Source organism: Phyllostomus hastatus, unplaced genomic scaffold (assembly GCF_019186645.2).
Source record: "Phyllostomus hastatus isolate PE091 unplaced genomic scaffold, TTU_PhHast_1.1 phas_contig_86, whole genome shotgun sequence".
Classification (NCBI taxonomy): Eukaryota; Metazoa; Chordata; class Mammalia; order Chiroptera; family Phyllostomidae; genus Phyllostomus; species Phyllostomus hastatus.
Genome location: NW_025333977.1, coordinates 82,595,250 through 82,620,297, shown reverse-complemented (window position 1 = coordinate 82,620,297; position 25,048 = coordinate 82,595,250). Strand labels below are relative to the sequence as shown.

The 25,048-nt window shown below is 35.5% G+C and overlaps 1 protein-coding gene across 4 annotated transcripts in view; it reads left to right on the top strand.

The window, feature by feature from the left end:
• ZBTB20 (zinc finger and BTB domain containing 20) overlaps positions 1-25,048 on the top strand; it is a 798,652-nt gene that overhangs the window by 292,783 nt on the left and 480,821 nt on the right. For all 4 annotated transcript variants that reach the window (XM_045852096.1, XM_045852097.1, XM_045852098.1 and 1 more), the window contains one exon: positions 10,956-11,029. The gene's annotated coding sequence lies outside the window, so the exon portion shown is untranslated. The remainder of the gene's footprint in view (positions 1-10,955; positions 11,030-25,048) is intronic.

The window sequence follows — 25,048 nt, the reverse complement described above, 5'->3', positions numbered from 1 at the left end:
TTAAAAAAAGCATCCTTTATAGAATCTTAGAAACATTTACAAATTGGGTTTCTACCACATGGTTTGAATATATTGCTGACACTAAGACTAGAAAGAAGTATCTTCCTATGATACCTTCAGTATATAAAGGGATCACTGTATTATGCCATGAATATTGTGTTCAATTTTCACTTTTATGAGAAAGCAAGAATATTTTATAGGAGTACCTCAATAGGAGGTAGCCCTCAATACAGATTGATAACATCTCAGTAATGAGCAATTTGGTTTTCTCAGTCTACTAGGTACATATCAGATAGACAGCACTCCATTCTTGAGTAATTCCAAGGAAGATTTTAGAATGTATCCAGATGCTAAACTCCATTGAAAGGGTTACATACCCTTCAGATAATTTTCTAAATGTACCGTTACTCTAAGTTACACACTCGATTGTTATGGGATGGCAATGAATTCTAGATTGTATTATTGGAAAACACTGGGGATGCAGCTATTCTTAATTAATCAATAGCAGAAATACTAATCAATTATGGTGCAGGTTGAAATTGTCTTATGGAAATTGCAAAGCTTAACAAAAACACACAGATAAAAAAATGTCTCCTCACTTTACCCAAGATTTTTAGCTGGAGAGGTATCATTTCATAGGACCAAAATGTTTCTTTAAACATTTACTTTTATTTTACTTTAATATACAGACTAATGGGAGATGGAAACTTCAGGTTGCTTCTTTTTTATGGCTTGAATATTGCCACATTCTGTAATCTCATAGTACAAGGTAATGCAATTTTACCACATACTTCATCACCAGAGTTACTCATGTTCCTAAGCAGTTTATACAATGTTGCTGTGCTTTGTTTTATGGATTAGATTCCTTGTTTTCTAAATAGAAGTAGTCATATTAACTATTACAGTTTCCTGGGTTAAATGTAAATTATTGACATTCTAGTTAGATGAAGTTTAGTGAATACTTTTTTCTTCTTAAATAAAATACAGGCAAAATATATTGCTTTGGGTGCAAAATAATATAACAGAATTGAATTAAATTATTCAATTATCTGAAATAAAAATATACTTTGAAAGTAAGTTTTATCTATTTAGTTTAATCATGTGTTATATTAAATTTTCTTTTTTAAAAAATACATTTTATTGATTATGCTGTTAACAGTTATCCCACTTTTTTCTCCCCTTCGTTCCTCTCTGCATTGCACCTCCCCCTCCTACCATCATTCCCCCACCTAGTTCATGTCCATACATATAAGTTGTTTGCCTTCTCCATTTCCCAAACTCTTCTTAACCTTTGTTTCTCCCTCTAACAAATGCCTCCCCCAACCCCATCTCCACCCAACCCCATCTCCATCTCCCACCCTCAATGAATACTCTGATTTCTTTGACATTTTGTAAATGTGAAGTTGATCCAATAACATCAGTAAGATATTCAAAGTTAATGCTTTAAACATTATGGATTTCTACTGCACAAAGTTTATTTTTCCATTTCTTTCAGTCTCTTTGAAGAAAAAAAGTTTTGAGAATTCCTAGAAGTAGTTGCTACATGTTCATCTCCTTTTATGTGATAGGAGTGATTTTGTAAATCTATTTATAATTTAAATTCTCTAAGAGCATATATTGTCAAGGGAATTTAATTGTGGATTCTCATGTGAAGCAAAAATCATTTTCAACATGTATATTATTCCGTATTTCTATAGAGGGGCTTTCTGATTTACAGGACTTATTTAAGGTGCCAGAGGAGCATATTCCCATAGTGTGTTCCTGAGGAGATATAATCTGGGTAGGACAGGAAATTGAGGGAATAGGTTGATAAAAACGAACCTGCTCCAGTGAAGTATTTGGACCACTTCAGTGAGGTCTCTGAGCTACTGTTCTGTATGAAATTAAGCCTGTGATGTGTTCTCTACAGTTGCTTGGAATGGGTTTATTCCAGCATGGTCCAACTCCAACTTTCCTAGAAATCCATTATAAGCCATGTACTTCTGGCTCTTCTCTTTGAATATTTCCTCTCAGCTCTCTAAAGTAAGGTTAAATTCTGTCTGTCCCATGGGACATGTTTGGTACCCTCATTCACATCCTCCATCCACTTCCCAGTCCTCATGGTTCAAACTAAGGATTTTCAGTATTGGCAGACATTTTTTAATTTTTTAATTGTATTTTATTGATTATGCTATTACAGTTATCCTGATTTCCCTCCCTTTGTCTCCTCCACCCAGCATCCTGCATTCCCCCAGGCAATTCCCCCACCATTGTTCATGTCCATGGGTCATGCATGTAAGTTCTTTGGCTACTCAATTCCTATACTATACTTTACATCCCCATGGCTATTCTGTAACCACCTATTTGTACTTCTTAATCCCCTCACCTCCTTACACTACCTCCAATCTGGCAACCATCAAAATGCTCTTAGTATTCATGATTCTGCCTCTGTTCTTCTTGTGTCCTTAGTCTATTTTTTAGATTCAATTGTTGATAGATATGTATTTTTGCCATTTTATTGTTCAAAGTTTTTATCTTATTTTTCTTAAATAAGCCCCTTTAACATTGCATATAACAATGGTTTCATGATGATGAACTCTTTTAGTTGTTTTCTTGTCTGAGAAAGTCTTTATCTGCCCTTTGATTCTAAATGATAGCTTTGCTGGGTAGATCAATCTTGGCTGTAGGTCCCTGCTTTCCATGACTTTAACTATTTCTTGCCAGTCCTTTCTAGCCTGCAAAGTTTCTTTTGAGAAATCAGCTGACAGTCTTATGGGAACTTCCCTGTGGGTAACTAACTTCTTTTCTCTTGCTGATTTTAAGATTCCCTCTTTATCTTTAACCTTTGGCATTTTGATTATGATGCATCTTGGAGTAGGCCTGTTTGCATCCATCTTGTTTGGGACTCTCTGTGCTTCCTGAACTTGCATGTCTATTTCCTTCACCAAATTAGGGAGGTTTTCTTTCATTACTTTTTTCAGATAGATTTCCAATTTCTTGCTCTTTCTCTTTTCCTTCTGGCACCCATATTATGCCTCTTGGACCTCTTGAAGTTGTCCCAGAGGCTGCATACACTATCCTCAATTTTTTGGATTCTTTTTTGATGGGTTGTTTTTTGCTTCCTTGTGTTTCAGATCATTGATTTGATTGTAGGCTTCATCCACTCTACTGTTGTTTCTCTGTAAATTGTTCTTTGTTTCTATTAGTGTATCCTTCATTTCTGACTGGATCTTTTAGATGCTGCTGAGATCCTCACTAAGTTCCTTTAGCATCCTTATAACCAGTGTTTTGGGCTCTGCCTCTTACAGATTACTTATCTCCATTTTGTTTAGTTCTTTTTCTGGAGTTTTGATCTGTTCTTTCATTTGGGCCATGTTTCTTTGTGTCCTCATTTTGGCAGCCTCCCTGTGCTTATTTCTATGTATTAGTTAGAGCTGCTTTGACTCCATGTCTTGGTAGTTTGGCCTAATGTGGTAGGTGTCCTGTAGGGTCCAGTGGCACAGCCTCCCCTGTCACCTAAGCTCGATACTCAAGGCGCCTTCCATGTGGGCTGAGTACACCTTCTTCTTGTAGTTGAGCCTTAGTTGCTATTGGCAGATCAGTGGAAGGGATTTTCCCAGGCCAGTCAGTTGCGAGGTTTGGCTGTGACCACTTACCATCAACCTCTGCCCTCCATGGAGGATCAGTTGTGCAGGAGCAGGGTGGCACTGCTCTGATGTGATCTGTAGCTGAGTTTGTTGGTTCTGGCATTCCCTGGGTGGCTCAGGCCAAGGTCCAGCCCCATCTCTGTTTTTCTCATAGCCACCTTCCCTGAGCTATAAAGCAATCTGAGATGACTGTTACTTGTACTGGGCTTGGAGATTCCCAGGCAAAGGCAAGCTGTGAATCTAGGCTAAGTGCTGTTAGTGCCTGGCCAGGGGCTCACGAAGGCCAGCTGTTTCTTATTTGATAGGATTTAGGAAGTTGTGAAGCATGAGCCAAGATCAGCCATGCATATGGGAAAGAAGCTTGTGTGGGCCATTTGGGTGGGGCAGAGTCTCTGGAGATCTCCGAGGCAGGTGAAACAGTGTTAACAAGGTTGATGGAACCTCAGGTAAGGCATTAGCTTGCCAGCTCAGTCTGGGTGGATGTAGTTTATTTGATTCCATAATTGTCAGACTTCCATTCAACTAGATTTCTGATGCTTCTGAGTGATGGTTCTATATTTTAGTTGTAATTTTGATGTGGTTGTGTGAAAAGACAAGCCATGTCTGCCTGCGCCACCACCTTGACCAGAAATCTGGCAGATATTCTTAATCCTGCAAACTTTTAGACTTTCTAGAGATAGAGTGAAACAGGCCGTGGAGAATTTCCTGTATACATGTAATCATCATGGAAACTTTCATTCAATGATAGCTGGACCTCTTCACCCACCCACTCACACACACCTGTAGCTGGGTCTCTGATTCTAGCATTATAAGAAAAATAATTAGGCAGTGAGTTGTTTTGTTTGTTTTTGTTTTTACTGAAAGAATATCATGTTATTTATGCTCATTATGTAGAAGGATATAACAAATTATATCACTCAATGTGGATACTTTCAAGAGTAAAAGGGGCCACATTAAATATTATGGTGAGGCAACAAGCATAAATGTGTTGTGTTCTTATAGCTGAACTACCTTCACCTCTTACCCCTCCCAAACTCCATTGATACAATAGTTCTACCAGGGCAGGACAAGCCATGAAAACCCACAACTTTGCTGCTGAAGGGGGCTGACTTGATGGAGTAGAACAGAAATATCAAACTCATTTTTACCATGGGCCACATCAGCCTCGTAGTTGCCTTCAAAGGGCCAAATATAATTTTGGGACTGTATAAATATAACTACTGCTTAACTAGGGACAAGGAGCTTGGCGTTGCTGCCAGGTAGAAACAAGGTGCCCAGCCAGATGAAACGAGGTGCCTGGCTGGATAAAACAAGGTGGAGGGCCAGATTCCACCCATAGGCCTTGTGTTTGCCACCTGTGGAGTAGAACATAAAAAACCACATGTCCCTAGCAGCTTTTAGAAACCATAGCAATCTCAGTGGTAAACACACAAATGAGGTTGCAATTTGTGTTGGGAATGGCAATAGATTGGTATATTAGCCAGAAGTTTAACAAAGGGAATTGGATAAGGAGACTGGTATAGTGGGCCAGTCAAAGCTAATACATACCACTGGTGGTTTGGAAGTCTGTACACATGTTCCAGGAAAAGTCAAGAGAGTGTCCAAGATATCCATATACCCGAGCCTGTCCCTAAGGTTTTGGGCAAAGGGGAGATATGAGAGGACCCAATGCAAAGTACGAGCCAAGGAAGACTTATAAATGCCTGAACTTTGAATACATTCCCCAACCTATGCACATATCCATCAACAAAAGGTGTTAGCTTATTGGCCCAGGGTGTTAAGCAAATAAAAATCACTAATAAAAGCAACAACCCATGGAGGGGTAATCAGAAGCCAGAATCACTATAATGCATTGTACAGAATGTCAGTTTTCAAGAAAAAAATTGCGAGACATGCACAGAACAGGATTGTGACCCATACCCAGTAAAAATGCAGTCAAGTGAAATTTTCTTTGGGTCTCAGGGTGAAATTTAGCAAACAAATACTTGAAAGCAGTTATTACAAATATGTTCAAATAACTAAATAAAACCTTGTTAAATAATTTAATATATATTAGTATAGTTACTCTTCAAATAAAGAGTGTTTATACAATGATAGAATTTTTTTGAACAAATTAGAATTATGGAGTTGAAAAGTACAACCACTAAAATGAAAATATTTCGAAGGTATATTTGGGAAACTATTCAAAGTTCTAAAGGGAAAAGGATGCAGAAAGATGACATTCAAGAATTTTATATCCATCAAAACTGTTCTTCAAAAATTAAGGTAAAGATATTACAAGGTTAACAAAGCCTGAGGTAATTTGTGTCCAGTAGACCAGCCTTATAAGAAATACAGAAGGAAATCTTTTATATTGAAAGGAAATGACAAGAACAAGTAACTAAAATCCACTTAAAGAAAAAAATAGTACTGAAATATAATTATGTAGGCAAAAATAGAAATGGTATAAATATATAATAAAACTCAATTTAAGAGGGAAGGGAATAATAAAGATTAGAACAGAAATCAATGAAATAGAAAATAATAGAGAAGGTGATTCTTTTAAAAGATCAACAAAAGTGACACAACTTTAGCTAGATTGACCAAGGAAAAAGTAGAAAAGATGAGATTACCAAAATCAGGAATTAAATTAAACTCCATAGAAATTTAAAATATTAAAAGGGAATACTGTGAATAAATATATTCCAAGAAATTTGAAAACTTATATAAATTGGTCTAATATGTAAAAATGCACAAATTACCTAAACTGATTCAAGAAGAAATAGAAAATCTAAGTAGACCTATAAAATTAGAGATAAAATTAAGTCACCCCACAAAGAAAACCCTGGATACAGAGAGCTTCACTGCTTCCAATCCAATATTTGGAGAATAAATAATACCAATCTTTCACAAATTTTCCAAAAAAATAGAGGAAGAAGGAAAACTTTTTCAATTTATTCTATGAGAACAGTATTAATCTGAAACCAAAGTCAGACAAAGATTTCTGAGGGGGAAAAAAAAAAGCAGCAGTAGTATCCCTTATGAACATAGACACCAAAATCCTCAACAAGATATTTACAGAGCAAATACAATAATCTGGGAAAGTATTATACCCCAGACAAGTAGGATTTAGCCCAAGAATGCAAGGTTGGTTTAACATCCAGTAGTCACATGACCTCAACAGAGACACAAAAACCATTTGAGAAAATCCAATTATCTACTTGTGACAGTAATTTTCAATGAAGTAGGAATAGAAGAGAACTTCTGTAACTTGTTAAAGGGCATCTATGAATATCCTACACCTAATACCATACCTAATGGTGAAAGATTGACTGGTTTAACTCCAAGACTAGGAGCAAGACAGGGTTGTCATTATCTCTTCTATTCAACATTGTACTCTAATTTATGTTCAGAAAGATACAAACAGAAATAAAGAAAAAGAAAACAAAAGGAAAGAGGAAAGCAACAGAAAAGAAAGAAATCAAAGGTACCCAGATTGAAAAGTGAAAAAATAAATAAAATTTTATTTGCATAAAATATGTAGAAAATCTTAAGGAATGCATTCACACACACACACAAATTAATGAGTTCAGCAAGTTCACTGAATACAAGAACTGATTAATATCAATTGTATTTATATATACTACCAACAAACAATAAAATTAAGAAAACAGTGATTCACTACAGCATCAAAAATAATAAAGGCATTTTTTGTAGAAATTGACAGGCTGATTTGGAAATTTATATGAAAATGCAAATAACCCAGAACAGTAAGAGAACTTTGAAAAGGAGAGCAAAGTTAGATGACTTACACTTGTGGTTTTAAAACTTACTACAAAATTCTAGTAAAGAAGAGAGTATAGTACTGGCATACAGATCAATGGAATATAATTGTAAGTTCAGATAATTAACTTTTAACATTGTTGGTCAATTGGCATTGACTATGGGTGATGAGTACATGGGAGTTCATTTTACAATGTAGCTCTCTATTCTTGCATATATTTGAGATTTTTCATAATAAAAATTTTTAAGTGACAAGAAAAAAGAATAAGAGAAATGATTAAAATATTACAATTTGCTCTCTATACTGACCACAGAAAAGGACTTGTCTCTTAAAAATCAAATCTGAACAGTGTCAGAATGAATAAATCATAGAGAGGTGAGTGAACTCTCAAAAACAATCTGAGCAAGAGACAATGGATGGTGAATAGATGGGATAGCATTTAGAGAAGTGCCTGAATGCTTTGTTATTGTCTCTTTCAAGTTATGTGGCATAGTGATGCCTAAAACTCCTATCTCCAGGAGGATTTTACAAAGTGGAGTGTGGTCAAACAGCCCTTTATTTCTAGTCAGTGTAAAGATCTATAGTTCCTCACCCCCTTTCATTTATTTTTTTTATTGTTTAGGGACTTTGTTTTTTGGCCATGTGCTTACAGTCTAGGTTACCATAATATAATGCATTTATTGCTTCTCTGGAAAGCCATTCAGAGTCCCTAACTAGTGCAAACCATACAGCTCTTTTGCTAACTGGTCTCTGCCAAGAGAAGCATTCTTTTGAGCTTTGTAATTTGCATTGATTACTGAGTTGTATACCAGTGTATCACTGGGTGTTGACTAATCTACAAAGTCTTACATAGTTTGGTCCTGATGAAAGAAGTTTGACACTGGTAGTCAATTTTCTAATGACTGAGACTGGTCTGAGTGACTTGAAAAGATTTAACAGATTTTGGAACCTGAAATATCAGGAACAAGTTAGTCATATTGATGACCCATACTCCAGAAATCTATTTTAAAGGTGAATTCAGCAAACAATACTGAACTTGGTGGGGTGAGGGGTGGGGGCAGGAAGTTGAAAAGTAGACGATAATGCCAAAAATAAAGTTCTAGTTCTAACTTTATGATCTTTAATCTAATCCAAAATGCCTTTAGAAAATCTCATTCTTTGATGACCATTCTTCCAAACATTTTCTACCCAATCCTTAACTCCACTACATAGTGAGAGTTAATGATTTTCTCATGAAGCAGATATGAATAGGAACAGCCTTCAAAGACAACTGGTCTCACTTCCAGGGCCATCTTTGGGCCAAGATACGTAGTCGCCAACAGTGAGTTGGCGACTGTGTTTTTTGAGTCCTGGCGCAAAGTAAGATCCATCTGTTTTGCCCAGCCGTTTGCCTGAGTGCCACAAAATGGTCCTGTTATTAGTCTGATTTGTGGTCCTATTTGAGGTTAGGGGATAATGTAAATAAACTTCAGTCCTGCTTGTGATGAATGTAACATGGGAATTAAAAGTGGTGGTGTCGGTAGTGGTAAGTGATGTTGCGTCTCTATTTTCTCAATTGCTCTGTTTTCTTTGGATTGGGAAACAGACATTTAAGAATGAGTTTGTCATCTGGAAGGATAGTTGTGACCAAGTTTCTCTCAACAGGATACAAGATGTTATTTTTGAGCTTCATTACCCTCACCAAGGGGAAAAAAAGAGAGGGAAAAAATAAATAAGGAAGAAAGTGAAAGTGAAGAAGAAAGTCAGTGAAGTGAAGAGAAGGGTCAGAGAAGAAGGGGGAATGCTGGTGAGGAAAGGTAGAGAATGTCACTTAGACTGTCTATTCATAGAAATGGCTTTATTATTTTGAAGTGATAGTTCAACTCACTCCACATCTGGTGAATCAAGAAAAAGGAAATCTGACTGATTAAATTAAGCTGCTAGTTGTCAGTTAAATCATTTATATATAAATATGCAGCCTAGTTTCCATCACCTTTTCTTGTCTGAACTAGACAGTGAATCAGCTTCACTAACCGAATTTGAGTGGTGAGTAGAACAATACCAGTTGGTGATTCAGATTTATGTAGAGGTGAGCAGTTTTTATATTTCTGAATCAGTTATTGGGGTTTATTGTTATTCTCTATAATTTCTGATTCTGAGTTATTTTTGTCAGTTTCTTTTATAAATGTTTTTTTGCCTTATAAGGATATATATGCACTCTTTTCCTCTCATTCACTTGTCCCTGGTGACGCCTCCATAATTTCTGTCTTTACACTGCTACATTTTTAGTCTAATTCAGGCATGTGAGAAACAGGGGAAAAGTTTAGTCAATGTCAGTGATTTCTTTTTTTTTTTGGATCCATTCATGGATAGATTTAGTGAATCTGAACCAATTTGCATTTAAAATCTATATACATCAAATAGACACAATACTCAAAATATTCCTCCATATGTTTCAAGGGGAAAAAACAGAATTTACAAGTGAGAACTAGATGCATTTCCTAATAAAAGATGCAGTTTTAGGGATGATTTATGATCATGCTCTCATATGTGCGACATTAAAATATTGTCTTGCACTAATGTGAAGGTGGACATAAGCATACCACTTTAGTTTTACAAGTATATAAAAAATGCATTGCCAAGACGTAAAATAAAAGAAAGATAATTGTATTGTCTCCATATTACATTTAAAAAACGATATATTTCTAAATCATGTCATGTCAGTTATTTAAAACTAAAAAACAAGGATGGCTTCATCCAATCTGTTATTTTAAATAACTATTACCTTTTTTATAGAAGGTGTTATATGAAGAAAGGATTGAAAAAATAGTGTGATGTTTAAAGCCCAAATATTTATGACCTACTTGAAGATTTTAATGCTTGGACTCTTAATTTGAAGACTAAAAGTACATGTAAAAATGTGATTACAGTTATTTAAACAAGGAGATCTGGTTCAAACCCTGATGGTCTTCCCGAGTTGCTTCAAACAGCAATGGCTGCATATGATAAGATGTACAATATGATGTGGTATGGGACATGCTGCCCACAGTGCATTGCAGTGGGCATTTTGTATTGCTAAATATGTCCGTTCACCTCCACTTCACCATCTCTCCGACCACCAGTTCACTCATCTGAAAGTAGTGGATCTAACATTGTTTTTTCCAATTCTATTTAAAGTCACGATTTCCCTTCATGTGATCATAGATTTTCTTCTTTATTCTCTAAAATTAACATTTTATGTAATCTTTAGGTTGTGAAGTTGTTTGGGTTTTTTTTTTTTTTTAACCAGATAGAATATTGTTAAAATTCAGAGGCACTGAGCTTCTAGTCATATCATTATGAAGTCCTTAACATGGAGGCATATTTTGTTTTTCAGAATTGTCTTTTTTTTTTCCTCTTTAGATCCTTTTCTTTTCATTAAAAAACTACTCTGGGAAGAGAGGTTTTTTTTTTTTTACAGAAAAAAGAAGCCACGCTTGACTGATAATGCATTGCTTTGGATGGTGAAACATTATGAAAGTTTAATTTTTAATTAAATCTGAAATACCAATTATAACTGAAAGAGATTTTAACCTGTTTCTTTTCAGACTGCCTGAAGTTACATTTAGAGACTGAAATCACTGCACCTTAAAAACAAAAGATTGAGCTGCACTGCATCCCCGTAAGTGAAAGCTTCCTGCACCTTCCTCTGTGTTTTGGTGACCAGTTCAATAAAGGACAAAAAATATTGGTAACATAGTAACCAGACAGGTAAAAATTTGAATGTCCCTGAAGAAATACATGTTTAAATAATTTTCTTATTTAAAAAAAGAAAATTTGTTGGGCTCAATATTCAGTATGTCTTTTTTATCCAATTGTGAATCCTTCCTTTTGACTGGTTTGAATTGTGTTAGGGCGTGTGTCACCCACCGTGCAGCAGCACAGTGACACGTACCCTGTCAGGAAGGATTCTTGCATTTTTGTACCAGTCTCATTGTAACATTTCTTATGGATTCAAAGTAAAGTCATTTTTTTGGTGATGTCATTAGCCTCTGTGTCAATGGAAATGCATTTTTTTGGTGATGTATTTAGCCTCTGTGTCAATGGAAATGCAGAGAAAGTTCATGATGACATCACAAGATTCTGCTGTCTTGAGAACTTTGGGCAAAACTAAGTAAAATGCATAATTCCCTTGTGTGCGTGTGTTCCCCATTCTGCTGTGAAGCAGTCAAAATAGCACATCTTATGTCTTCCCGTGAGCTACAAGGCTGTCTCTCAGAGCCCCATTGTTCCATAAATGCATGTCAGAGTCTACCACAGTCTGGTCTCCCCTTATTTAGCTGCTGTTTTGTCAATGTACTTGGAAGAACAATTAACATTTGGGATTTCAATGTCTGAATAACAGGCAGTGAATAGAACCCGAGCATATAAAAGATTCAGACGCCCAGTGTAAGAAAACTGAAGCTTATCATTGGTGGGGGAAAAAAGAAAAGCATTTTAATGCTGCACTCAAAGGTTGTGAAATACTACAAGGAAAGTTGATTAGGGTTTTTTTTTTCTTTCTTAATTTTAGATCAAAATATACATGTTGGTAATGATATCCAGAAGGTTATGATGTCCTCCTACGTTTTGCAGTTTAATGTATTTCAAGGTCTTTTGCTAGTATATCTTAAAATACTTAAATAACATTCATCTATTTTAGTCATTGTTGGGATGCCAGGTGTGGGGTGTACTGCATCATGGATTTCAGTGTCACAGTGCCTGTCCAGCAGAGTATACTGAAAAGGATTCACACAATTTCTATCATTTTCACTTTGGGTTCACTACAATCTTATTATTTTTGACTATAATTCTTTGTGTGTTGACTATTGACAGTCCTGAAGTTGTTAAATATCTCTGCCTCTTGTTTGAATTTCTGCTCAGTCCTTTTTTTGGAGAGATGATGCATGGACAGAGTAATAGCACCTTACTGTCAGGATATCCAGAGGGAACTTTGGCAGCTTATGCGTGTTGCCCACTGCGCTCAGTGCCTAGCTGATATGAGTGAATAAATGATGGTTATTGTTATTTTCATCATAACTATAATAGTCCTAACCCGTAGATGGTAAGGTCTCTAAAAACAGGTCTATTTTTTATTCATTTTTGTAATCTCCAGAGCTTGGCATAATAATAGTAATCAAGAAATAGCTGTTGTTATTTGTACAATTACAAAATTTATTAAAAATCAGAACTTTAGGATTCATTCTGTCAGAATTTATTTATTTTTTTGTGAAGAGGGGTTGGATAAAATTTTTGACAGAAACATAATTATGAAGGAATTTGTCAAAGACAAACCTACTGTTTATCATATCATATTAGGCACCTGTCTCCCAGTTATTCTACTCTTTGACTTTACACTAATTTCTCCTGGCCAAAATGAGACATTCACATTTTTTTTGTCTGTGAAGTTGTGTTCAGTAGTTTTCTAAGCTGTGTGTCCTGATCCCATACACTGTAGTTGTCTCCAAAGATAACTCTTCCTGACTCAAGATGGATGATGCTCTGCACCTGTCTAATTGTCATGCAGTGATTGCACTTCAAGGAAATAGGGCAAATGGTACAATAGGTGTTGGGTCAAAAGGCCAGGAATTTGGGAAGTTGCCATTAGAAGCTTACACTTTCAGTGCATAAAAAGCCAGGACCAGTTTCTCAGCACTAATAAGACCACAACATTCTTTAGAACGAAGAACCCTTTGCCCTCTCCTAAGTTTAGCTTCCTGGTATTTTTTCTCTTTTTTTATAAGGTTCTCTGCCCTCCCCTACCAATTTTAATTTATTTCCAAAAGGAGTTCCTTTATTTTTATTAAATTAGCTTCTGGTGATGCAAATTAAGGCTCTCATAAAACTTAGCCTCTGAGGCAAACCTAAAATGATAAAATTTAGGTTAAGTGAACAGTACTGTTATTATGTTGAATAACATTGAAGGTTATCAAAGAACTTAATAAACATTTCACATATTTAAAGTTAAAAATTGAGGTGAAAGGGATTTAAGGGCAGAGCATCATCAAATACTATCGGTAGAAAGGATATAAGAAATAAAAGGTCAATCATCTTGTTTTGAAATAAGTAAATTTGAGGCCCAGTGTAGGGCATCAATTTGGGAATTATCAATAGTGAAATAATTGAAGTCACACTGCTGAAAAGCAGTGTCAAATCATGGGAAGAGTATGAATGTGGAGTTTTACAAACATATTCATATCCATATTGGTCGCACCAATGTAGATCATCTTTAGCCATGGAGACCTGAGAGTAGTCCCTCATTTAGAGTCTAGGGTTTTGATGTTTACTTTGTACTCAGGGATTGAGCAGTGTTTCCTGAGGGACAAATTGCCTTTGGCTCATTTTATGAAACCAATTGAACTGTATTTCTTTCTACCATGTAGTCCAAAATTCATGTATAAAGGGGTATTCTGAAAACATTTATGGTTATCCAAAAAGTTTTTTCCCCTGTACATTTTTATATCATGCAACAAGTCACATAGAGGTTAATTTGTTTGGTTGACTTAATATTCTTCATGATGATTTACAAAGTGGACAAAACACCATAGAAACTTCAGTAGTTTAATTGGGTTTGGATGCATGATAATAACAGCAACCAAAACAGAACCCTTGTAACATGGAATTTAGACTTCCCAATAGTATGCATCACACATGGTGTCACCAGGGGTTATGTCCATCAGAGAAAAGTTTTTTAGAGCATGAAAAATGAAATAAACTTTAATAATTTAAAATGAAATACTTGCTCTGGTCTTTTATTTCAGGTTTTCTTTATTGGATTCTGTCATTTAGCAATCCAAAGTGACCAGTGTAGGAACGTTTCTATTATTTTGTCCAGAAGTAAATCCTAGATACATCTTAGTTTCATCCTCAAATCTATTTTATCTCCTCCAGACTTTTTCACCCCCCTACTATGAACAAGCTCAAGTCACTGTATCCAAAAAGTTAGTGACCTAAGTCTTTGTGTCCCAAAAAAGGAGACCAAATATTCTGCCTTAAAAACTTCCATGGAAGATTTGGCATATACAGATGAAGGGAGAATTGAGGTACAAGGATGCCCAAGTAGGGCCTTGGAAGTAGGTACTCAAAAAAAGTTTTCTCCTCAGACTTTTCCTCTCTTTCCTATATGATAATGAATTAAAATTTCTTCTATACCTCTTATGAATGAACCATTTCACCAGGATACATAGATAAATAACACCTATTACCTATCATTAAGAAATTTATAATCTACTTGAGAAATAGATAAAAATCTTTTTATAGACAAAATGTTATGTGGGTAGAGTAGAGGAAATAAATGGTTATTATTTCTTGTGGACCATCAAGGGATAACATGACATTAACAAGCCGTCCAAGCAGAGGGAGTAATAAAAATGAAAGATGAAGGAACAGTGAGTGGTAATGTTGTGATGTGAGTGTAGGATGCTGGTTGAAGACAGTGTTTTCCAAAGTGTGGGTTGCAGCCCATTCATAGGACATGAAATCAGTTTAAAGGATCAGAGTTAATGTGCTTTTAATGAAATAGAATCAAGGGAAAAATAAATTACAAAAACTTTGTTACATATTTTAAGGTAACGACTATAAAATAAATATAGTATTTGTTACTGGAAATCATGCCACCAAAATATAAAAGCAAATCTAAACATGATAGGTATTTTAAAATTCACATGTAATCCTCACTAAGAGATAATACTATTTTTGCCTTCTTATATATGAGAAGATAGAGGGATTAAGCCATTTGTTCATGTAATACAAGAAGTAAATGGTAGAGATAGGATGTGAATATGTCTGTCAAACTCCACATTAATACTCTTCTCATGATTTGACACTGTTTTTCAGCATTGGGTGACTTCAGTTATTTCATTATTGATAATGAACACATTTGTATCTCTATCCCCGATATCATTCCCAAACTCCAGTCCTAGATCTACAATATCCTTATTTAAATCTTCAACTGAATATCATACTAGTTTCTCAGAGTCAGTATATCAGCATTGAATTTATCTGCCTAGTTAAAAATCATTCTCCTTTTGACTTTCTTAACTTTTTTCACCCTAATTCTTCAGGTCTCTTGGATCAAAATACTGTGTTTGTTTTTTGCCTCTTTCACCTCCTTGCCTCCTCACACGTCCAATAAGTGGCCAAGTTTTGTTAAAATAGGTTCTTTGGGACCTCTGTTCTAGTCAGGCTTTTATTCTCCCTTGCCTACAATAATCACCTAATTGGGTGAGACAGGAATAGGGAGACCTGCTTATCCTAAACACTGGTGCCCCATTAGGTTTTCTGAAACAGGAGCCCCGAGATCATGTCACCATTTTTCAGACAAAACTTTAATAATTCTTTATTAATTACTGAAAAATTCTCAACCAATATTTGTGTTATTATAAAACCTAATTCTAACTCCATTTCTGACTTTCATCTTATGGTGTAACATATCATAAACTCAGGCCAAATTCCCTCATCACCTGCACTAGTGTTTTAGGTATTGTTTGTACTAATTCCATGAAACTTTCCTTCCCTGACTTGGTCAGAAATAATCAACCCTCCCCTACTCACCAAGCTCAGCACCAGCAATTTGATTTTGAACTTCTAGCCTTCAAACTTGGGGGAGAATAATTTTCTATTGTTTTAAGTCAACAAGTTTGTAGTAATTTGTTATAACAGCCTAAGAAACTAATAGATTTCTTACCCACACTGGTTTTTGAGACATGAATTACTTTATATATTTTAAAACAATATTTATGTGCACACCTTATGTATTTTTTAAAACTCACCCAAAGATAGATCTTTTATTGATTTTAGAGAGAGAGAAAGAGGGAGAGAGAGAAAGAAACATTAGTGTGAGAAACATTGATCAGTTGCCTCCAGTATGTGCCCCTACTGGGGATCAAACCCACAATCCAGGTATGTGCCTGACTGGGAAGTGAACCTGCAACCTTCCAGTGCATAGGATGATGCTCCAATCAACTGAGCCACCCATCCAGGACCACACCTTGTCCTTTTACTAGAAAATAAATTCTTTAGAGATAGAGTCCACATTTAATTAATATTTCTAAACCTCACAGAAATACCACAGTAGATCATTAATTCATTATTCAGTCATGTTTAAACCTAGTAATATAGAAATAATCCTTTAGCCCTGACTGGTGTAGCTCAGTGGATTGAGCACGGGCCTGTGAACCAAAGGGAAGATGGTTTGATTCCCCATCAGGGCACATGCTTGGGTTGCAGGCCAGGTCCCCAGTAGGAGGTGCGCGAGAGGCAACCACACATTGATGTTTCTCTCTCTCTTTTTCCCTTCTATGCTCTAAAAATAAATAAAACTTTAAAAAAAAAAGAAATAATCCTTTAGGCTCTCACAGAATTTATAATCTCCTAAGGGAATCAGACATTAAATTCATGAACAGATAATTACAAATCATAAATTATAGTCCATTAAAAGAGCTAATAGGTAAATAAAATAATAGTAGATGGGAAAATCTGTTACACTGTCCACTTGGTGCTCAGGAAATAATTTTCAGAGAAAACCTCATTTACATTGAGAGATGAAGGACAAAAACTCCAGCCAGGTAAAAAATTTGGAATGGAGATGGAAACATGTGGAGAAGAGAAAGTTCTGGGCAGAAACAGCATGGACAAAGCCCCAAGGCATGGACAAACTGTGCATTCAAGGAAATAAAAGGATTTGAGTGGCCAGAGCAAAATGAGGTCAGAGAAGTAACCAGAATTTAATTTAGATTGTGTTCTGAACACTCTCAAAAAGTGGGGGACCCTCAAAAAACTGGAGTTATTTTCTTGAGGGCAGGCCCCTTGTAGTACAGGCTCCCCCTGCTCAGTGAGTGTTCTAGGAACCCACTTGTATCGGTGTATCACCTGGTGTTGTTGTGAGAGGCTGCATTCAGCTTCCGTGAATTTTTTTTTTGAAGACTCTTTCAGTGTGTTTGCCCATTTCATGAGGGGTGATTTACGAGTGCACCTGCCCACACTGTGTTGAGTGTTCAGCAGTTTTTGAACAAAAATGGCATGACCCCCATGCCCCACTCTTCCTGTTTACTCGATCTTGCCCAGAGTGACTATTGTTGTTTCCCTGGATGGAAAATGTCCTCAAAGGGAAACATTTTGTTAATGTGGAAGAGGTGAAACAAAAAATGGCAGAAGCACTAAAAGACATCAAAATCTATGACTTCAGAAAGTGTTTTGAGCAGTACAAAAAACATCTCAATAGGTGTATGGCATCAAATGGAGAGTACTCTGAAGGTGACTAAAGTTTAAACATCTAAGAATAAATACACAATTTTTTATAAAAAATTCTGGTGTTTTGGGGGTGTCTCCTTTCATGTAGTGGATATTTAAGTATAGCTCAAGAGTGAAAAAAGATGAAAATAATTCAAAGCTAAATAGTATGCACAATCTCATAGCATCCATGCATTTATTTAGTATTCTCATTGAATGCTTACTTCTAATTTTGAGGAGGGCTTGAACATCTGAAACTGAGGTCTAATAGTTCACAAGATATTTCTATTTGTATAACCAAAGTAGATCTCTGACAACCTTCTAAGGTAAGGTAAAGTTAATTTTATTTCCCTTGTGCTTAATAATTATTAAAATTCTGTTGTTGGTTAATGGATCTTTTATTTTTATATATTTTTAAATGTTCATTGTGAAAGATAGGAATGAGTACTAAAAATGTGTTTTTCTCCTAGAACACATTTTTAACTGTTAAATCATAACCTTATTTTTATATTTGGTGTATTTTATCATATGCAATGACCAAGGTCCTGGAGGCATAGAAAGCCTTGAAAATGAATCATCATTATCCTCATTATTACTACTTACAATTTTACTGAATTTCTGGATTAAAAACAATCCATACTCTTTTCAAGTGTGATGCATTACAATCCTGGAATGTCACAAAGTCAGAATAGAGATAATGGTTTGTTTGCAAAGTGATGGAAATTAACCCCTTTTACAATTAAAGAAAAGAATAGACTAAAGAGAAGAGAATGTAAAAATTAAACCATAGAGAAGTAGGTTAAACTCTAAAGACATGAGGAATTATTTGCTGTAACTTTGGAAAAAGACACTAGAATCATAAAATATTATAGCTCCACAGAACCTTAGGAATTATTTATTCCAGCCTCCTCATTTTGGAGGTGAAAAAAATTCAGGCCTAGAATTCTTATCTATCATACTTTTAAATCTTAGTGCTGGAACTATAAGTCCAGTTCTTAGGAGCTAAGTTAACACAGCCAAACCAGCTAATCTGTGATCAAGGCCTCCACCATAACCCTTTTTAGGTCTTGGGTGGAAAAAGGGATATTTACTACAGGAAATCAATCTATAAGTAAGCTTTAATTAATAAAAATCTGAACAATATATTTTAATCCTTGTTATTACACTCCAAAACCACTCCACATAGTAGGAATCATTTCCTGTTTATAATGAGTATACTGAGCTCCAGAAAGATTAAGTAACATTCAAGATAGCAAAACCAGTGAATTTGTATTAATGCCATACCTGTTTCAAACTCTGTACTTTCTCCTGCTTGGAGAAGTTTCCATCAATTTCATTTTGTTATCACCTTAGCTCACATAACCACAGAGGTTATCAGTACTTTAATAGTGGAAATGTATAAAAATCTTTGAAAAAAGTAGTTAGGAAGGTAAAGAAGAAAGTTATATTTAGCATGTGCTGGCTTTGCATAAAGCTCTGTCTATTTAATTCTCACAACAGTGCCTCAAGATAGATGTTATAATCCTTAGTTTACAGTTGAAGAAACTAAGGCTTCAGTGAGATTAAATTGCCCCGCATATCTGTGCAACCCCAAGTGCTTTTATATGCCACCCACCCCCTACCTCCCTGTCTGCTCTTCTCCTGGATGCTAGTTAGTCTCTGTCATCTGCACACCTCAGCTCTTTATGTGACAACAGAGAATTGTAATACATGCTCTCAAAGACATCCCGAGAAGAAAAAAGAGTATGTCAAGTGAGTGCTTTTATAACTAAGTTATACTATGCCACCTGTATGTTTTCTCTTTGAGAACTGAGGAGCTGGGTAGATTAGTGAAATTTATGACATTAGTCTTTCATCTCTATATCATCTGTGTTTCTGTGCCCAATACCCTCATCATGTTAGATAGTGGTGCCACTAACCTGGATTATAGGAAAACATTTGAAAGTGAGAGAAGTAAAATCATTGTTTATTAGACCAGTATCAAGTGATAAGCCTTGCATTTTCCTGCTGAAGTCTAACTCATTGGAAGCCTTACAAGCCTGATCAACAATGTAGGTCAATGAAAGCATTCATCATTACTGCTACTGAAAAGGCCAAACTGAAAATCCAAAGTACTTAAAAATTATTAGCATTGTATTATAATTAACACCAAGGACTACATTAGAAGTGAACTCCTTGGTAAACGCAGGGTGGGTTGGGGGAGAAAGAGAGGGAGTTTTGAAACATTTGTTAATGGCAGGTTCCACTGCAAACATGATCCTGAATTTTAGCAGCCCTGTATATACACACCTCTGTTTCTGAGTAAGTCATTTTCTGTTACTGATACACTCGAAAAATTATTCTAAAACCAAACATCATTGTAGAGTAGCACCTGTGTACGTAACAAGTTTATGGTAATTAGAACAATGCCTGCATGTTATGGTTCTGGAATTTCCCACCCCCCTCTACTTCTTGAGTTTGACTTCAAGTCTTTCTGTGTAAAAGCCCTCATCCGTCCATTCAAATCTTCTAAATTAACTCAGGGGAAAACATCCTTCCTGCTCCACAGAAGGGACTTCATTCTTTAGCTTAGCCTTGCTCTTTGCAACACTTATGTTGCTTGTACCCCCAAATCAAAAAGTACATTAATATATACGTTGAATTTCTGCATCTCTTTAGGAGAAAAAAATGTTTTAAAAAACCTTATAATATTTTGTTAATTATCCAATTTTGGTTCAAAGGTTTGTTAGGAATTTTAAATGAAGAAAAAGCTTTTGTAAGCTTGAGAAAGCTTATGTAATCTCTTCAGGACAGATGAGAAGCAATCAGGAGACTTGTGACTCTTTGAAGCAGTAAATTTCCAGGGAATTAGGCACAGATTTCTCAAGAACAATAGTGTCACACTCCAGGTTGCAGCACATTGGCTCTAAATGCACCCCTTCTTGTATCTCACATGGCAATTGGAAAGCATCATTCTTTGAGTCAACTGGAAAAAGGAGAAGGCCAACCTGCTATTCTTTCAGCAGGTCATGAGATATTAAATGCAGAATGAAGTCAGTCTTTTGGTTAGGATCAGATTCTCAGAGTTGTAAACCTCTTATGATAAAATGTCTTAAAAAATGTCAGAAAGTAAGTTTACATATGTAATGGTTTCAACTATTAGAAGATTTAGATTTATCAAAGTCATGTATTTGTTTATAATTTCACCAGACTGACCATATGAAACTTGCTTAGCTTTTGCTACTATTTTACAGAAATGTTCTTTGCTTACCTTATTTGAATATTATAGGACTTTAATTAGCAGTGTATGTCTAACATTGTTATCATTGGCATTGTAATAGCTGTAAAACCTTTTTACTTTTTTAAAAAAGATTTTATTTATTTTTAGAGAGGGAAGGAGAGAGGGAAAAAGAGAGGGAGACAAACATCAATGAGTGGTTGCCTCTTGTGAGTCTCCCACTGGGGACCTGGCCTGCAACCCAGGCATGTGCCCTGGCTGAGAATCGAACTAGCAACCCTTTGGTTTGCAGAGGGCACTCAATCCACTGAGCCACACCAGCCTGGGTTACCCTTTTAACACAACATCTGTTTTATCTTCTCATCGCACTGGAAAGCTGAAGTTAATTTATACTCATTTCACCTAGAAAATGTGTTAGGCAGTTTTATTTATAAGCCCTTTTAGCAGATAGAGAGGTAGTTTGCATGATAAGCTCTTTAAAAAATTTTTTTTATTGTTGTTCAAGTACAGTTGCCTCCATGTCTCTCCATCACCGCCCCCCGACCCCAGCCATCCCCACTTCCCACCCTTGATCCTACTTCCTTTGGTTTTGTTCATGTTTGGTTTGGTTTTGTTTACACGCTCCTGAAAACCCTCCCCACCCCATTATCCCCTCCCACCTCCCCTCTGGTTACTGTCAGCTCTTGCTTTTTTAAATAAGAACTTACTCTATCATGCTATGTGAGACTCTGATTAATGACATAATACAATACTATCCACATCATCCCTGCAGTTACTGCAAGGGATGCAGCAAGTGAAACTGAGAGGAAAGAGCATGGGGCTGACTGTATTGATACTTGAGTCAGTTCTCAAAGTTTTGTCTTAAGGTCATTTTCCTTATCTGTAGGGAACATTTTTCTCTATCTTACAGATGTTATACAAAGAAATCAAATTATATACACACGTACATATATATGTATGTATTTAGAGTTCTGTGAAATAAAAATAGTTAAAAAATACAGAATGAACTTAGTCTTTGGGTTAGGATCAGATTCTCAGAGTAAAAATAGAGTACTAGTAGAATTATCTGTTACAGTAAAAACACAGTATTAGTAGAATTATAAATCACTTGGAGGACTTAGGAGTAAGATGCTTTATCTGATGTCTTAGTGGGTAGAAATTCATTTGTTTTTGAGTTACCATATAGGGAAATACTCTGTTGCTACTAAGTACTGTTCATACATTGGAAACAATGACTAAGAATGAATTGCTATTGATATATTACTTCCTTTAAAGATTTATGTTAAAAGCATTTTTTACTATAAATTCTCTGAGCTAGTTTTCTCAAATTAAAACAAAATTATCTGTTTTATCTCCCACAACAGTTAATTCCTTGAGGGAAAGAACCATGAGTAACTGACTAATATTCTTAGTCACTGAAACTGATACCAGATAGGTGTCCAGTAAGTGTTGAGTACTCTGGGTAAAAGTTCAATGAAATTTTAATATTTTTTAAAAATATTTAATTAATCAATTTAACCACTTGCATATCATGTGATATGGACAGATATTATTGAAGATTATACAGTTATTAAAAAAAGAATTAATTATACCTGTTGCTATTGACCTAGACAGATGACTATAATTATTAAATGAAAAGAACAAATTATCATGGCGGTGAATATTTATGAATAAATATGTTATCACATGTTGGTATAAACATGAGAGAAGTCACAGAAAAATCATACCATATTCTTTATAGTGATCATCTCACAGTAAGATTATTTTTTAAATGTTTTATTATTTCATTGTAATAAGTATATATTATGTATATAATATCTATTAAGTACATAATGAGTATCTATTATAAAAGTAAGTTTGAAAATGAATATATAAAATTGTATTTTAAATTACTACCTTTTATATTTTGAAAAAGTAGCCTGAGAAAGATATCACCACACAGAAGTTTTGATTTCATTGTATTGTCTTAACTTCCATAGTAAATAAAGTATATATTCTAAATAGATTGATTCATTTAATCAACAAGTATTTTCTAAGCAAGCAAGAGTTTTGATCCTTTACCATAGCTTCTCTGAGTACATAACCTACAGATGCACCAAAAAAACTTAAGAATTTTTTATTTTTCCATCTCTCACATCCACATGTATCTCCACTTTATAGCTATCCCTGATGTTTCTCTTACCTTTTCCTTACTGTTCTCTTCAAGAGCTCCACTAACCCTTGGTCCAGGTCAATTCATTTTTTCTGCTCATTTTCAAACTCCTTGCTGAGTCTGTCATATTTTCTTTGTTATAAATCTCACTAGATTTACTGACTTCTGTTTCTCTCATTCACTGAGGCGTGGGGCAGGGGGAGTGGCCTTTGTCAGATAGGGTTTCAGAACTATATTTCTAACAGAAAAATTTGTAAAAGAGTTTAAGTAATTGAAGGGGCAGATCCAAAATTCTTAGCTTAAAAACACAAAAGATCCCCTTTAGAATGCCCTTGAATAGACTTGAGCCAATGACATGGGCAGAAGATCCAAACTGGAATCAGGCAAGAGAGGACTGTACAGTTTGAGGGACTTTATTTTCCAGAGCTGTTACATTCTAGATCCCACCCAGAGTAGACCTGGCAATAAACACACCTTTGTGGATGGAAGACAGAGGCACTGCAAACTAAATTTAACAGACAGGAAAGTTCTTGCCCTGCTTAGGTGGCTCAGTTGATTGGAGTATCTTCCTGTGCACCAAAAGGTTGCAGGTTCCTCGCCAATCAGGGCACATGCCTAGGTTTCTGCTGTGATCCCCTATCAGGGTGTATACAGGAGACAACCCATTGATGTTTCTTTCTCACATTGATGTTTCTCTCCCTCTCAAATCTATAAACATATCTTCAGGTGACGATTTAAAAAAAATAAAAAAGACAGGAAAGTTCTAGTATGATAACCTCAACTAGCGCAACTAGTGATAAACAAATACGCTTTACTTCATGTTATAGCCAGTTATGATAGAGGCTTTAAGGAAAAGGAGAGAGAGTGGGGTAGGGATCCAAGGAGAGGGGAGAGAAAGAGGGAGAGACAGAGAAAGAGAATCCCTTCTCCCAAATAAAAAAGAGGAGAGGAGGGTGGAAGAGTGCGAGAAGGTGGTTGGTTACTGGGGTAGAAAGCGTGAAGAAAAAAATAAAATGTATTTGGACACCCCAGTTCTTTCTTTACAACTGCACAAGTCTTCCCTGGTCTGTTATGAGTCCTACTCTGGGTACGCTGGGCCTGTTTGGCACTTCCAGCCAGCCAGCTGTCCTCTCCTTCCATTTACAGAGTACTGACTCAGAGTGAATCACATACAGTTGTTGGAAACTCTTTAAAATATGCTCACAATTATGTTCATTGCTCTTAACATCAGGGGGTTGAAGAATAAGCAGCTGATGATGGCAAGTTTGCCCAAATATGTAGGTGTCCTTCTCTACCCTGTGCCTTTAGTTTAAGAGATTTATGCATAACAAGAATATAAATTCTTTTTTATGTTCTCTGACCCCTATCTGTGCCCCAGTAGTCTGGTGAGAACAGTAAACTCAAGCTAGAAAAATATGAAATGTAGCAGTATAGCTAGGAAAGCAAATAATATATATGAAAATATTTTAATGAGGTAAAAATGCTTATATTTTTAACAGACAAAAGCAAGTACACAACTTACATAAAAAATTAAGTATTTCTGGGTGGTTAATGCTTATTTCTTTTCCATTTTTTCATTTTTCAAAAGGAAGAGAAAAAGGTGCTATTGGGTTATTTCTTCTTTTGATTTATTTGTTTGGCTTTGATCAATGAATTAATTTTAATGGTGGTATCTCTTATAATGAAGAGATATCACCTCAAGTTTGAATTATATTTAAATTTTTTTGTTTTTCAGTTCAGCTGACATGGAATATTACATTAGTTTCAAGTGTACAACACAGTGATTAGACATTTATATAACTTATGAAATGATCCCTTGATAAGTCTAGATCCCCCAGCACTATATATAGTTATTACAGTATTATTGACTATTTCCTATGTTGTACTTTATATCCATGTGACTGTTTTGTAACTGCCAATTTGTACTGCTTAATCCCTTCATCATTCATCATTTTTACCCACCCACAATGCCCTTCCATCTGACAACCATAAGTTTATTCTTTATCTATGAGTTTGCATCTGTTTGTTCATTTATTTTGCTTTATACAATCCATATATAAGTG